We start from the raw sequence: 15,581 nt of genomic DNA, 5'->3' as shown, positions 1-15,581 counted from the left end.
ACATTATTGACACATCATTATCATTCAAAGTTCATAGCTGACATGGGGGTTCACTCTTGGCACTACACATTCTATGAGATTTGACTAATATACAATGACATGCATACACTACATCTGACTGGATTGGCCTTTACAGTAAAAAGAACCTGTAGCTGCTGGTCTAGGGGTATCAAAAAAAAAAAAAAATCACAAGTCTTAGTTCTGTTGTCATTCTTTCAAAAAACCTCAGTATTTTAGTTAGTGGAGACTAGATTGGATCTAGAGTAGGGATTAATTGAAAGCATGAATCAAGTCCATTCCAAGTCTAAGAATTTGAACCAGTATTGAAGAATTTGTGTTTAAGATTTACTTACATTGAGGAGCTGATATGCAAATTAACTCAGCCAGGGCTGAACTCAGAGACCATTTGCTTGTTATTTCTTCCATTAGTTTTTAATTCAACATCATGAATTTAAACTAATAACAAACATAAAAAACCAACAAAGGCCACAATATGCAGTTAAAAGATTTGTGTTTCTTTCCCTCTCACTGAGGAAAAAAAAAAAAAAGATTTGTCCAGTTTCCTGCCTTCTCCTTGCCACTGAAGGCAGATTTGAAAGGCATCATTTTCTTTGACATACATGGCAGCATAAAAAAACCGATAACAAACAAAGGTCACAATATGCAGCTGAAAGATTTCTGTCCAGTTTCCTGCCTTCTTCTTGCCACTAAAGGCAGATTTGAAAGGCGTCATTTTCTTTAACATGCAAGGCAGCACAGTCACCTTGCCTGTTAGATTCAGCGGGCAAGGGAATAGTGCGGGAGGGTGAGCTTCAGGGGAAATTTGCATATACATTTCCATTAGGGCTCAAGACATTTAAATCCACATTACCCTGGACCATAGAATCCTGAATGCGCCATTATGGATGAGGCTGAGAGTGTGCTGCTGCTGCATTTGGCAAGTTCAAGTCTTGCTCTGGGTGTAATATTTTGTGACTCATTTTTCCTCAAGCATAGAGTAATAGGCTTTAACTTTGCTAAGCTTTTCTGCCAGCCCTTCGCCCCCTGCTGTTCCATTATATTGAACTTGTAAGCGGGACGCTCTGTTGGGCTCACCCAGATTACCAGGGCAATACGGCCCTGCTGAGGGGCTGGTGTCAGGATAAGTGTCGGGGAGGGAGCTCCCCATCTTGGCATGCTGTTCTCATCTTATTAAATTCAGCTTTGTGGAAGCAGGGAGTCTGCCTCTCAGTCACACTGGCTCAAGCCTGATCCAACTGCTACTGTCAGACAATATGAAAATAGGAACCACCACAGCTCATGGCAGGTGCTGCTTCACAGCTGAAAAAAAAAAAAAAAAAAAAGAGAGGAAGAAGAAGAAGAAATCCAGGGTTTTATTATGATTACGATGTCACAAGCCTGTGTGCATGCGCGTTATTTTACTCTTTGAGATGCTTTGCTAGATTGAAGGCCTGATTCACAGAACCTCATGCTTTGAAGAAATGAAATGTTTCCATGCTTTCAGGGGTGGAGGCAGATGTGTTGAGAGTCCAAGTTGGAAGCTGCTTTTATCTGCAGTGTTTCCTGTGAGTTCAGTGGACCTCAAGGAAGCTCACATTTAAATTAAAAAGTAACAACAACAAACACTGTTAAATCCCTGGGAGTCAATAGTGTTCTAAAATCCTTCCCTGTAAAATAATTTAAGATTTGTATCTTAGTGTGACAAGGTATCAGGGACTCTGCTCAGAGACCTGAAACTATTGAACAGAAACTCCAGGCCTGGAAAGAAGTTATTGTGTGGGTTTTGGTGGTTTTTTATTTGTTTGTTTTTTAATTGTTCTGAAACAAAACTCTTTATTTTTCCGCAACATAAAAAAGAACTGATATTTCTTTTTTAAGTTTAATTTGTATTTTATATTGGAGTGTAGGTGATTTACAATGTTGTGTGAGTTTCAGGTGTACAGCAGAGTGACTTAGTTACACATATACATATATCCATTCTTTGTCAGATTCTTTTCCTATATAGGTTATTACCGAATACTGAGTAGAGATCCCTGTGCTACACAGCAGGTCTTTGTTGATTACCTATTTTATATATATTAGCATGTATATGTTAATCTCAAACTCCTAATTATACTTTGTGCGTTTGGGAGTCCTCATTTTCACCCCGAATTTCTGCCTCACCATGTGTTCTGGTTACCTATCGCTGCACAGTAAGCCACTCCAGTGTTTAGTGGCTTAAAATGACAAGCTTCTCATTCTTTGTATTCTGAGGGCTGGCACTTGGAAGGGTGAACATTTAAATGCCTGGAGCCAGCTTCAGCCTCCCCAGCACAAGCTGACACTGTGCTGTTTCTCCCATTAAACAAACCTCATTAGCTCCTCCTCTGCTAGGCTCATGGACCTCTCCCTGTACTTGCACTTAGGCAAGGATGGGCTGGAGCACCAGGATCATGCACTCTCAAGTCTGATAGAGCCTTGGCCAGGACACCCAAGCCTGGGCTCAGCCGTTGGAGGCTGTGGGGGCTGCAGGGAAGATTGCTACTTCTCTTTCCTTCAGTTCACATGGTCTCTCCAGCAAAGTAGCTGGACGTCTCACCTTGTGGCTCAGGCTGCCAGGCCTTGAAACTGTCCTGGTGTCACTTCCCCACATTCTCTCAGTTAAAGGGAGTCATGGACCCAGCCCAGATTCAACCTCAAAGTGGACGACACCAGGTGGGAAGGCTAAAAAGTAGGCTCACTGGGGACCATCTTTGAACACCAGCTGGCATGTGTTGTGCACTTTGGTCTTCGGCCTCCAACAGTGATCCAGTGATGTTATCAATACTGCAGGACAGACTTTCCTTCATGGATAATTTTGCCAATGATTCTATAACTGTCTCAACTGAAAGCAAGTTTTAAGCCTCTGCTTAGCTATCTATAAAATGAAATATCTATGGCAGTATGAAGCTTATTTTGAGGTAACTGAGACTCCATATAATAACAGTGTGTGGTTGGATGGAGAATGAGGGGAGCTGTCGAAGACAGGTCACTAAGTGCTTGAGCCAGGCTGAAGCCACTGGCTGCTGGTCTTCAGCCAGCAGATCCAGGGAAGTCTGTTCAAGGACACCAAAATCTGGGATGCTCAAGGCTCATATAAAATGGCACAGTGTCTGTATATAACCTATGCCCATCTTCCTATACACTTTATGTCTAGATTACTTATTATACCTAATACAGTGCAAATGCCATGGTAGTGGTTGTAAGAACAGTGTAATGCTGTGCCAAAATTCAAGTTTTGCTATTTATTTATTTATTTGTTTATTTATTTTTGTCTTTTTGGGGCCACACCTGTGGCATATAGAGGTTCCCCGGCTAGGGGTCTAATGGGAGCTACAGCTGCGGCCTACACCACAGCCATAGCAATGAAGGATCCGAGCCGTGTCTGTAACCTTTACCACAGCTCACAGCAACCCCGGATCCTTAACCCACTGAGTGAGGCCAGGGATCAAACCCGTGTCCTCATGTGTTTGTTAACCACTGAGCCACGACGGGAACTCCCAAGTTTTGCTTTTCATAATTTTCTTTCAAATATTTTTGATCCAGAATTGGTTGAATCCATGGTTGCAGAACATGGAGGATCTGAAGGATGACTATATCTTTTCAATAGCTTTCTTAAAAAGAAACTGACTTTATTAGGCCTAATAATCTAGAAATCTGAGAAAAGAGGGGTTCTGGGCACACATGACCAGTTCCAATCTCTTTTGACTTCATCACCAGTTCCAATCTCTTTTCCCCACTGGATCCAGACTGGGGGTGGTGGGAGGCCCTTTGGTATAAGGATGTAACCTCTCCTGGTCACCTGGGGGAGCCCCTCTGCAGAATCCCAGATTCCCAGGATGCACCTTGTAGAGGTTGGGGAGAAAGCCATTACAGTTGGCCATTATAACTGGTGCTGGGAATCCCTCTTCCCCAAGAGGCCAAGAAGGAGCTAAACAGGAAGACAGAATATGGAAGAGAAAATGAAGAGACTGGGAAGTAGGACTGTCCTTCAGCATCCTGGTGGGACATTGGCTCAGATGACCCAGCAGAGGGCTCGCTGCTAAACTGGACAGCCTGTGGGTGAGACCCCTGCATTTGCCCTTGGTGGGAGAGCTGCCAGAGATCACACAGACCTGAGCCCCAAGCAACATGCAACAAAAAGTAGCAAACCATTAACAAATGAATAGAATTATTAAGAAAATTTGGTAAGGTTGCTATATATATATACAATAAGTATTTTTATTAAACTATGGCTCTTGTAGATCCTAGCCTTAAATATCTGAAATTGGGAGTGGAAAACATGTCACTCAAAATAAAGCAGAAATGAGCAAACCAAAAGTCACTTAAGATTGTTTCTCCCAAAATTATTGTTTCAATGTAATGCAATTCTAATTAAAGATCAAATTTATCCTTTGGATTTAGATAAAATTCTGTTGAAAGTTTGGAGAAAGAATAAATCCTCAGGAAACAAGGTCTTGCTGTATAGCAAAGGGAACTATACTCAATATCCTGTGATAAACCATAATGGAAAAGAAAATATATATGTATAACTGAAAAAATTTCTTGTACAGCAGAAATTAATACAAAATTATGTCAACTACACTTAAATTAAAAAAAAAAAAGAGGAAGTCCTCAAGAATAACTGAGTTACTTCACAAAGAAAGTATTGCCTTATAACGTGCCAGGACCCACTGGAAATCAGGGCTGGAGAGTGTCTCCTCACAGACTCACCTTTCCCAATGATAGCCAATGATTGGCTTAAATCAGTAAACAGAGGTGCAACATCCTCGTGGGTGGGACATTGGCTCGGAAGCAGTATTTGCATGTTGCCCATTGTCTCTGATGCAATGGGAGAGGGAGAGCTGTGCAGCTGTCTAGTGCATGGGATGAGCTCCTTCATTCCCTAAGTTCTCACTGGATGAATGTAAATAGGTACTCTCTTTTTAAAGGACTACTCCTTCAAAATTTATAAAGACTCCAGATTCTAGAAGGTTTTAAGAACAAAAATATGTGCAAGAATTGAGTATTTGGAGAATTTTTGAAAAGCCATCAAACAGCAAAATTGTGAAAAAAAACTTTTTAAACATAGATTTTCAGTGTATTTGTTTAGCTCACTCCTCAAAGATCTTTTTGTTTTTTTAAAAAAAATTGCTTTGAAATATTTCAATCATACATAAAAACAACACATAACTCTTAACAACTAGCCAGGCTTGTCAAATCTTAGCACCTAAAGGGTTTAAAATCAAACATTTAAGAAAAATTGCATTGTGATTGATTTACATTACAATGTTCTCTCAGTTTCTGCTGTACAGCAAAGTGACCCAGTTATATATACATTCTAAATACAAAGGATAAATTTGATTTTTAATTAGGTAATATCTCATATTATCTTCCATCGTATTCCATCACAAGTGATTTAATATAATTCCCTGTGCTATTATACAGCAGGACCTCATTGCTTATCTGTTCCAAATGCAATAGTTTTCATCTATGAACCCCAAACTCCCAATCCATCCTCCTTCCTTTTTTCTCTTTTTGTCTTTTTGTCTCTTTTAGGGCTGCACCGGTGGCATATAGAGAATCCCAGGCTAGGGATCTAATCAGAGCTGTAGCTGTCAGCCTATGCCACAGCCACAGCAATGTGGGATCCAAGCCACATCTGCGACCTACACCACAGCTCATGGCAATGCCAGATCCTTAACCCACTGAGTGAGGCCAGGGATCAAACCTGCAACCTCATGGTTACTAGTTGGGTTCGTTAACCACTGAGCCACGACAGGAACTCCTCTTATCTGTTTCATCTTTTGCAGTTATTTTCACCCATTCTGTAGGTTGTCTTTTTTTTTTTTTTTTTAATGGTTTCCTTTGCTGTGCCAAAGCAAGTAAGTTTGATTAGGTCCCTTTAGTTTATTTTTGTTTCTGTTTCTATTGCCTTAGGAGACTGAACTAAGAACATATTTGTATATCAGACAATGTTTTGCCTATGTTTTCTTCTAGGAGTTTTATCATGTCTGGTCTTATGTTTAAGTTCTTTAAGCCATTTTGAGTTTATATTTGTACATGATGTGAGGGTGAGTTCTAGTTTCATTGATTTACAATGCAGCTGTCCAGTTTTCCCAGCACCACTTGCTAAAAAAAGTGTCTTTTTCCCATTTTATATTATTGCTTCCTCTGTCAAAGCGTAATTGACCATAGATATATGGGTTTATTTCTTGGCTTTCTATTCAGTTTCATTGGTCCATATATCAGTTTTTACACCGGTATCACACTATCTTGATTACTGTAGCTTTGTAATATTGTCTGAAGTCTGGGAGAGTTACGCCTTCTACTTGTTTTTTCCCCCCCTCAGGATTACTTGGCAATTCTAGGTCTTTTATGGTACCATATAAATTTTTGGATTATTTATTCTAGTTCTGTGAAAAAATGTAATGGGTAATTTGATAGGGATTGTATTAAACCTGTAGATTGCTTTGGATGGCATGGCCATTTAAATAGTATTAATTCTTCTAATCCAGGAGCCTGAGATATCTTTCCATTTCTTTGGATCTTCTTTAATTTCCTTGATTAATGTTTTATAATTTTCAGCATATAAATCTTTCACCTTCCTGGTCAGGTTTATTCCTAGGTATTTAATTTTTTTGGATGCAGTTTTAAAAGGTATAGTATTTTTATCTTCATTTTATAATATTTCATTGTTAGTATAGAGAAATGCCACCAATTTCTGAATGTTAATCTTATATCCTGCTACTTCACTGAATTCACTTATCAGTTCGAATAGTTTTTGTGTGGAGTCCTTAGGGTTTTCTGTATATGGTATCATGTCATCCACACACAGTGACAATTTTACTTCTTGTCTTCCAATTTGGATACTCTTTATTTCTTTTGTTTGTCTGATTGCTGGGGCTAGGGCTTCCAACACTATGTTGAATAAAAGTGGTGAGAGTGGGCATTCTTGTCTGGTTCTAGATTTTAGTGGGAAGGCTTTCAGCTTTTCTCCATTGAATATTATGTTGGCTGTGTGTTTGTCATAAATGGCTTTTATTATGTTAAGACATGTTTCCCCATACCCACATTGGTAAGAGTTTTTTATCATGCATGGATGTTGGATTTTGTCAAATGCTTTTTCTGCATCTGTGGAAATGGTCATGTAATTTTTGACTTTTCTTTTATTAATGTGGTATAAGATGTTGATTGATTTATGTATGTTGAACCATCCTTGTGAACTTGGGATGAATCCCACTTGGTCATGGTGTGTAATCTGTTTTATGTGTTGTTGAATTTGGTTGGCCAAAATTTTGTTGAGAATTTTTGCATCTATAGTCATCTAAGATATTGGCCTATAATTTTCTTTTTTTGATTGTATCTTTGTCTGGTTTTGGTATTAGGGTGATGGTGGCTTCATGTCTTTGGGAGTGTTCCTTCTTCAACCTTTTGGAAAAGTTAAGGAAGGATGGGCATAAGTTTTTTGTATATTTGGTAGAATTTGCCTCTGAAGCCATCTGGTCCTGACTTTTGTTTGTAGGGAGTGTTTTTATTACATATTCAATTTCATTTCTTGTGATCTGTCTGTTTAAATGATCTATTTCTTCTTGATTTAGTTTTGGTGGGCTGTATATCTCTAGAAAGTTGTCCATTTCTTGTAGGTTGTCAAATTTGTTGACAACATAATTGTTCATAGAATTCTCTTATATTTTTTTGTATTTCTGCAATATCCCTTGAGATTTTCCTTTTTTCATTTCTTATTTTGTTTATTCTGGTTCTTTCTCTCTTATTCTTGGTGAGTCTGACTAGAGGTTTGTGTATTTTGTTTACCCTTTCAAAGAACTAGCTCTTGGTTTTATTGATTTTTTTCTGTTTTTTTTAATCTCTATTTTATTGATTTCTTCTCTGATCTTTATGGTTTAATTCCTTCTGCTGACTTTAGGTTTTGTTTGTTCTTTTTTCCTAATTCTTTTAGGTGGTATGTTAAGTTGTTGATTTGAGATTTTTCTTCTTTTTTGAGGAAGGCCTATATCACTATGAACTTCCCTCTAAGCACTGCTTTTTTTCAACTTATGTTGAATAGTTGTGTTTTCATTATCATTTGTCTTGAGGTGTTTTTTAATTTCCCTTTTGAATTCCTCATTGACCCACTGGTTTTTTTAGTAGTGTGTTGTTTAGTCTTCATGTAGTTGGTTTTTTCTCATTTTTTTCCCTGTGGTTGATTTCTAGTTTATGCCATTGAGGTCAGAGAAGATGGCTTGAAGTAATTTCTATATTCTTAGAGTAGTTTTGTGCCCCAGTATGTGGTCAATCCTTGAGAATGTTCCATGTGCACTTGAAAAGAATGTATATTTAATTTTGGGGGGATGTAAATGTCCTGAAAATATCAATCAAGTCTAACTGTTCTATTGTGTCATTTAGGGTCCCTGTTGCCTTACTGATTTTCTCTCTAGAGTATCTATCTATTAATGTGAATGGGATATTAAAATCTCCTACTGTTATTGTTTTCCCATCAATATCTCATTTTATAAAGGTTAGTATTTGTTGTATGTATTTGGGTGTTCTTATATTAGGGATATATATGTATCGATAATTTTAATATGCTCTTCTTGAAGTGTTCCTTTTATCATTAAATAGTATCTTTAGTTCGGTTTCTTTGTCTTTCTTTAGGGCCTTCATTTTAAAGTCTAATTTGCCTGATATGAATATTGCAATTCCTACTTTCCTGTCTTTTTCATTCACATGAAATATCTTTTTCCATCCCCTCGCTTTCAGTTTATATGTGTCCTTTGCCCTAAGGTGAGTCTGTTGTAGGCAGCATATTGTAGGCTTTTGTTTTCTTATCCAGTCTGCTCTATGTCTTTTGATTAGAGCATCCAGTCCATTGACATTTAAGGTAATTATTTATAAATAAGTATTTATTTCCATTTTAAACCTTGTTTTCCAGTTGATTATGTTTCTTCACTGTTTCTTTCTCTTTTTGTTTGGATGATTTTCTTTTATTTTATGCTTGTGTCCTCTTCTTTTCAGTTTTTGTGAATGTAGTGTTTCATTTTGATTTGTGGTTGCCCTGTTTTTCAGGTATGCTAGAAAACATACCAGATCTACTTGCTTTATCCTGATAGTCATATAAGCTCAAACACATTCTAAAAAAAATTATCTAAATTTTCTTAATTTTCTTCCCCATATTTAATTATTTTGATGTCCTTTTTTTAAACATCTTCATGTTTTTCTTTTTCTTTCCTTGTGTTTATTGTTACTTTTATAAATAAGTTTTTGTTTGTTTGTTTGTTTGTTTTTTCTTTTTTTTTTTTTTTTGTTTAGATCTGTACTGGCTTATTTAAGTGATTACTTTCCAGTTGTGATTTCTTCCCAGTTGTGATTTCTTCCATCCTATATCTTCTTACTTCCTTATTTAGGGACCTTTCAGTATTTCTTTTAGAATGGGTTTAGCATTGCCGTATTATTTTAGTTTTTGTTTGTTGGAGAAATTTTTATTTCTCCTTCTATTTTAGATGGAACTCTTGCTGGGTAGAATTTTCTAGGCTGCAAATTTTCCCTTTTTAGAACTTTGATTATATTTTGCCCTCTCTTCTGACCTGTGTTTCTGTAGAGAAATCAGCTGATAGCTTTATGGGGGTTCCGTTATAATTAACTCTTTTTCTCTTGCTGCCTTTAGAATCCTCTCCTTATCTTTAACTTCTGCCATTTTTATTATATGTCTTATTGTGGGCCTGTTTGGATTCAACTTGTTTGGAGCCCTCTGTGCATTCTGTATCTTGATACTTTTTCCTTTAGATTTGGCCTGTTTTCAGCCATAATTTCTTCAAATATATTTTCACTTCAAATATATTGTTCTTCTCCTTCTGAAGTGCCTATTATGCATAGATTGACTCACCTGTATTATCCCATAGATTTCTTGTATTGCCTTCCTGTTCTTTCATTTGCTTTCTGTCTGCTGTCCCGATTGGGTGATTTCTATCTACTGCTTCCAAATCACTTATTTGTTCCTCTGCATTATTCATTCAACTCTTCAGTGCCTTTAATTCAGCTTGCATCTCTGCAAATGAACTTTCTAATTTTCCTCGGCTCCTCCTTATATTTTCTAGCCCTTTCTAAAGTAATCTGTATTATTGTTCATATCTGTTCTTAATTTCTTCGTATTTGCTCTTAGCTCCTTTTCTTCATATTTGCTCTTAGCTCCTCAGGGTTTAGGGAAAACAACTACTGTAGTCTTGGAGGACTATTTGTATGTGAGAGTACCCCTAGGTAATTTGTGGGGGTTTACTTTTTTTTTTTTTTTTGGTATGAGGGTTGCTTTTGCTTTGGATGCTTGCTGTTTCTTTCCTTAGTGTGTATAGGCTGTTATCCCCTTGCTAGGGGATGTGAGGGTGTATGGCCTGTGCATGCTTCCAGGGAGATGATGCCAGTGGGCAGGGCTAGTAGTCAGTGCCTGGTTGCTGGGCCCTTGACAGTGGTGAAGACCTACAGGGAGGTGGCACAGGCTGATCCTGGGAAGAGGCAGTGACCCTCAGGCACATGTGGGCAGCACCCAGAGTGTTTGGCAGTGGCAGAAGTAGGGAGTGTGTGTTTCCAGGGGAATGAAAGAAACATTGAGTATCACTTAGTTGCAGTGCCCTCTTCTGCACTGACCCCTGAGATTACCGGGGCTGAGGTGGTGCCTGTTCATGGACCCCTAGTAATGGTGGGCCATGCCCACCTCTGGAGTCTGAGATGGCTGTGGCAGGTTGCCTTTGATGCACATAGCCCTCATAAGAGGCACCTTGCCACCCATAGTCTGAGCAAGAGGTGGCCCACTGCCTGGTGCCCACCCAAAAGTTGCCCTGCCACCCCAGAGCCTGCATATGCACAGAGAAAGATATTCCTATGGCAGTCTTATTCCTCCTTCTCTCACCTGCCCCAGCAATGGCACCTAGCTTCTCCTGAGGGCCCAGGGCTTCTCCTAGGTTCCCCCATCTGTTGTGCTCCACTCCTCAGCCCGTGGTGCACTGCTTCCTAACCTCAGACTCTCTCCACACAGACAACCCTAGTCTTCTCCCTGAAACTGATATCTGGAGCCTGAGTCTCCATGCCTGGCCCCCTTCTGAGCATCTCAGGCTATTGTGTCTGGAGGCAATGGTACTGAGGATCTTTGTAGCTCTCTCTGTGCTTTGCCCTCCTCAGTTTGGCTACTGCACTTTTCTCTGAGGCTTTGAGGTTCCCTCTCCATCTCAGGCTGTTCTCTTCATCAGTTAGGGGGCCTCCCAGGGTGTGGAGTCCTTTCATCTTTCACAGCTCCCTCTCAGAAGTGCTAGTCCTGTCCTGATTTGTTTTTATTCTCTTCTTTTTCTCTCTTTTTTCCTTTTGTTCTACCCAGTTATATGGAGGGTTTCTCACCCTTTTTGGAGTTTATGGTCTTCTACCAGCATTCAGAAAAATGTTCTGCATGAATCGTTCTACATGTAGGTGGTTTTTGTTATGTGTTAGTGGTAGAAGATGAGCATCATGTCTTACTCCTCCACCATCTTGATCCTGCTTCCTGAAATCAAGCATTTTAATAATTTAAGCACCCTTGGGTACTTCAGTCCATTCCTTTCCCTCCCTCCCTCCTAATGAGAAGCTAACATTACTCAAAATTTGAAGTTTATGGTCTCCTTGCAACTTATATGGATTTCCTACATTTGTATGTAGTAAATAACATTTAGGATATTCCTCTATGTTTTCTTACTTTATAAAAATTGTTTCGGAGTCCCTGTCATGGTGAAGCAGAAACGAATCAGGCTAGGAACGATGACATTGCATTTTCAATCCCTGGCCTTGCTCAGTGGGTTAAGTATCTGGCATTGCAGTGAGCTATGGTGTAGGTCTTGGATTTGGCATTGCTGTGGCTGTGGCGTAGGCCAGTGGATACAACTCCGATTAGACCCCTAGCCTGGGAACCTCCATATGCTGTGGGTATGGCCCTAAAAGGACAAAAAGCCAAAATAAATAAATAAATAAATAATAAAAATAAAAACAGTTTCATACTACATGTCATTCTTCTGCTTGCCCTTTTAAGATAATATTATGTTTCTGAAATTTGTCTATTTGATACATGTGACTTTATTTAGTTGAACAGCTATTTATTATTGTACATACTAGATTTTTCCATATTCCTATCAAACGTCCATTTTTATTGTTTCTAACTTTTTCCTATTACAAGCAATAGTGCAAGAAACATTCTGTCACATGTTAGACATTCTTAATGTGGGAGTGTGGGAAGGTTATCTTGGGTAGCAGTTTTCAAAGTGTGGGTCAGGGATATCTAGGCATTTCTGAGACTCATTCAGGAGATCTTCTGGATTAAAACTGTTTTCATAGTAGTGGTAAGGCATTACTTGAATTTTTCATTCTTTCTCAAGAAAATGTATGGTGGAGTTTTCCAGAGGCTATACTGTGTGATATCTCAACAGATTGAATGTGGAAGCAGATACAAGAACCCAGCTGTTTTCTGTTAAACCAGACATTAAAGAGACTTGAAAATGTAAAATAGTACCACTTTCACACTGACTTTTTTTTTCTTTTGGTTAACATAGTTATTTTTTCACAAAATGTTATTTAGGTTAAAAAGTGATGAGCTTATTACTGTTGTTTTAAAATGAATGAATAAATAAATGTATTAACATTTCTTTTTTTTTTCTTTTTGCCTTTTATAGGGCCACTCCTGTAGCATATGGAGGTTCCCAGGCTAGGGGTCCAATCAGAGCTATAGCTGCCGGCCTACACCATGACCACAGCAACACCAGATCCGAGCTGTGTCTGCAAACTACACCACAGCTCACGGCAACGGCAGCTCCTTAACCCACTGAGCAAGGCCAGGGATCGAACTCACAACCTCGTGGTTCCCAGTTGGACTCATTAACCACTGAGCCATGACAGGAACTCCTAAAATTTCTGTTTAAATTTCTAATTTAGTAATGATCAATAAACAAATCCCACATAAACTGAAGTTCTTTGCCATTCTCAGTGATTATTAAGAATGCAAAGGGCTCCTAAGACCAAAAGGTTTGGGAATCTTGGTAGATTTTGTACAGATTTTTTTGCACATATGAACATATTTTCATTTCTCTTGAGAGAATAACAACAAGTGGAATTTCTAGGTCAGAGGGTAGATGTATGTTAACCTTTTGAAGAAATCGTCACACAGATTTTCACAGTAGTTAGATGACTTTATATTTCCTCCAGCTGTTTATTGGAGTTCGAGTTGTTCCACCTCTTTGTCAAATTTACTTTTATTTTCATCTTTTTAATTTTAGTCATTTCAGTGGCTATGAAATGATAACTCATACTGGTTCTAAGGATGTCATTTTAGAAACTCTTTCCTCTGGATTAAACCCAACATATCTTTTAAAAATGCAAGGACCACAGGGAAAGGGTTGTGGGACCACCCACCTGGTCTTTTGTTCTTGTTTAGAATTATTTATCAGGTTGTTGTCTTAAATGACAAATAATAAGGATAATGGCGATAAAGTGGTTACCAAGGTATGAGGTGTTGACTACTGATGAAACATGTACTAGAAAATATGGAACTTTCGTGTTATCTCACAGAAAGCATTGCTTTGGCTGAGACTAAGTTTTAATGAGTGGATCTTTTCAGCAGTAATGGAATTATGTTGGTACAGTAAGTAGCATGAGAATGGGCCCCAAAAGACCCAAGTTTGGGGACCAGTGGTACAGGGAACCTGAGATTGAATTCCAGTCACTCTAGAAGGGTTTCAATCTCTCTGAGTTTCAGAAATATTTTACTTGTTTTAACAAGACTAAAATGATGGCAGAGAGTGGTTTCTCCATTAATTTCATGTCTAAGTCAAGTTAACATTTCCTATCCCCACCCCCAGTGATCGTGAGGTGGAAAGACTTCAGGGCCTTGGGTGGCACAAAGAGTGATGGGAAGATCGGTCCACAATGGCATGGAGGGCTTTGGGTTGGCACTTGGAGAAAGGCAGCTTCCTGAAAGATGGGTAACCATGCCCTTCATCTTCTAGAGGAGGGTTAGACCACACTTCTCATTATGGTTATCCATCACCCAATGATGGGCTCTTAGCAATGGGACGGAGCACAGTGATTCATGCCATGTGCATGCTTAGTGAATGGAAAATGATCCTTGGCTCTTTTTTTCTTCCAGCTCCTGGTCTGTTGAAGAGAATACAGCCAGAGCCTTGAAGCTCTTAGGACCAAGGTACAAGGTAGAAGGATCCTGGGACCCACCTACACACCAATAAGGTACATGAGCGAAAAATAGATCCTTAATGTTAATTCAATGAGATATTTTTTGTTACTGCATCATCTCTCCTTCCCTGAATGATACAGTAGGTGCTACTTATAACTTTCCATAGAACTGCCAGAAATTTAAACTGGTGCCTCTCAGGTGGTCAGTAAATACTTGTTGAAGGAACGATCAAGAAGCAAACAAATAATTGATTAGAAAAAAGTATGGGTTGAGGAATAGGGTTGGAAAAAAAGTGTTTTTGTTTTCTTTATTAGATTGTTCAGGTGTGGCTCTCCATAGAGGATTAATTTGAATTTCCTTTCTCACTGAGTTTTAACTTTTCTGCTGTCTCCTGGGCCTGTTAAGAGTTGGGAAAGCTCAGGAAGGTGACATCCAAAGGCTGTTTATTAGCAGCCTGTTTTTTCCTCCACTAGATTCCAATTCCTCTCCTTTAAAATATTTTATTGCTATAGGAATGGCACCTAATGGTGCAAAAAATCAAAACCAAACTGAAAAAGATAATCATTGTATTGAAAAAGAGTTGTGCTCGCTTTGGCAGCACATATATTAAAATTGGAATGATAGAAGATTAGCATGGCTTCTGCTCAAGGATGACACTCAAATTCATGAAGCATTTTCCATATTTTTATCAAACATAATTTAAAAATTAAAAAAATATAAAAGAAGGGAGAAATAAAAATCTTCCTTTAAAAAAAGAGGGTTTCCTGGGCTCATCTGAATCTGGGAATCTTTAGCGGTCTAGGCATCAAAAACAGAATGAATTTTGAAAAGTGCTATGCAGCCTAACCCCACTTATGTACTGGTTCTCACCTCCTTAATAATCCACAAACTCAGTACTTCTCACAGAAAACCCAACAGTCTCACCCCGTTTTTCCACCCAGGTTTCATAGCCAAAAGCTGTAATGAGGTCTCCTGTAAGAACAACTCCCGTCATGTTTACCAAATACGTTGTGGTGTTTTTACTGAAAGATTCTTGTCAACAGTGTGTGTCTCTCTGGGCACAGTTTACAGGGTGATTCAGTAAACTTACACTGTTTTTTTTTTTCAATTAATCCTCCTTCCCAAGAAATGTGCTAATCTGTACTGGGCCTCCTTGTCATTGGTGTGAATTATCTGATTTTTTTTACTGTTTTCGAAAGCATGTTGCATATTTATAAAATGTTATCATTCAAATGTATAATATTAACTCAGAGTGAGTTTCAAGCCAAAAGTAATTAATTCTGATTCAGATAAATCAATTAGAATTGAAAGAGAGACTATATGCTGGTTTCTGTCTTATTACTTCTAGAGAAGCACATCTAATATACAGTGAACTGAGAACTACGTTAAG

At 38.5% G+C, this 15,581-nt stretch overlaps 1 non-coding gene across 1 annotated transcript; it reads left to right on the top strand.

The window, feature by feature from the left end:
* The first annotated feature begins 14,773 nt into the window (after positions 1 to 14,773).
* Positions 14,774 to 14,876, top strand: LOC125114023 (U6 spliceosomal RNA). The gene has a single exon (XR_007131672.1). It is a non-coding gene; the product is annotated as a U6 spliceosomal RNA (small nuclear RNA).
* The last annotated feature ends 705 nt before the right edge of the window (positions 14,877 to 15,581 follow it).

This window comes from Phacochoerus africanus, chromosome 1 (assembly GCF_016906955.1).
Source record: "Phacochoerus africanus isolate WHEZ1 chromosome 1, ROS_Pafr_v1, whole genome shotgun sequence".
In the NCBI taxonomy this organism is placed as follows: Eukaryota; Metazoa; Chordata; class Mammalia; order Artiodactyla; family Suidae; genus Phacochoerus; species Phacochoerus africanus.
Note: the sequence above shows the minus strand (reverse complement) of the source record. Positions and strands in the feature narration are given on the sequence as shown.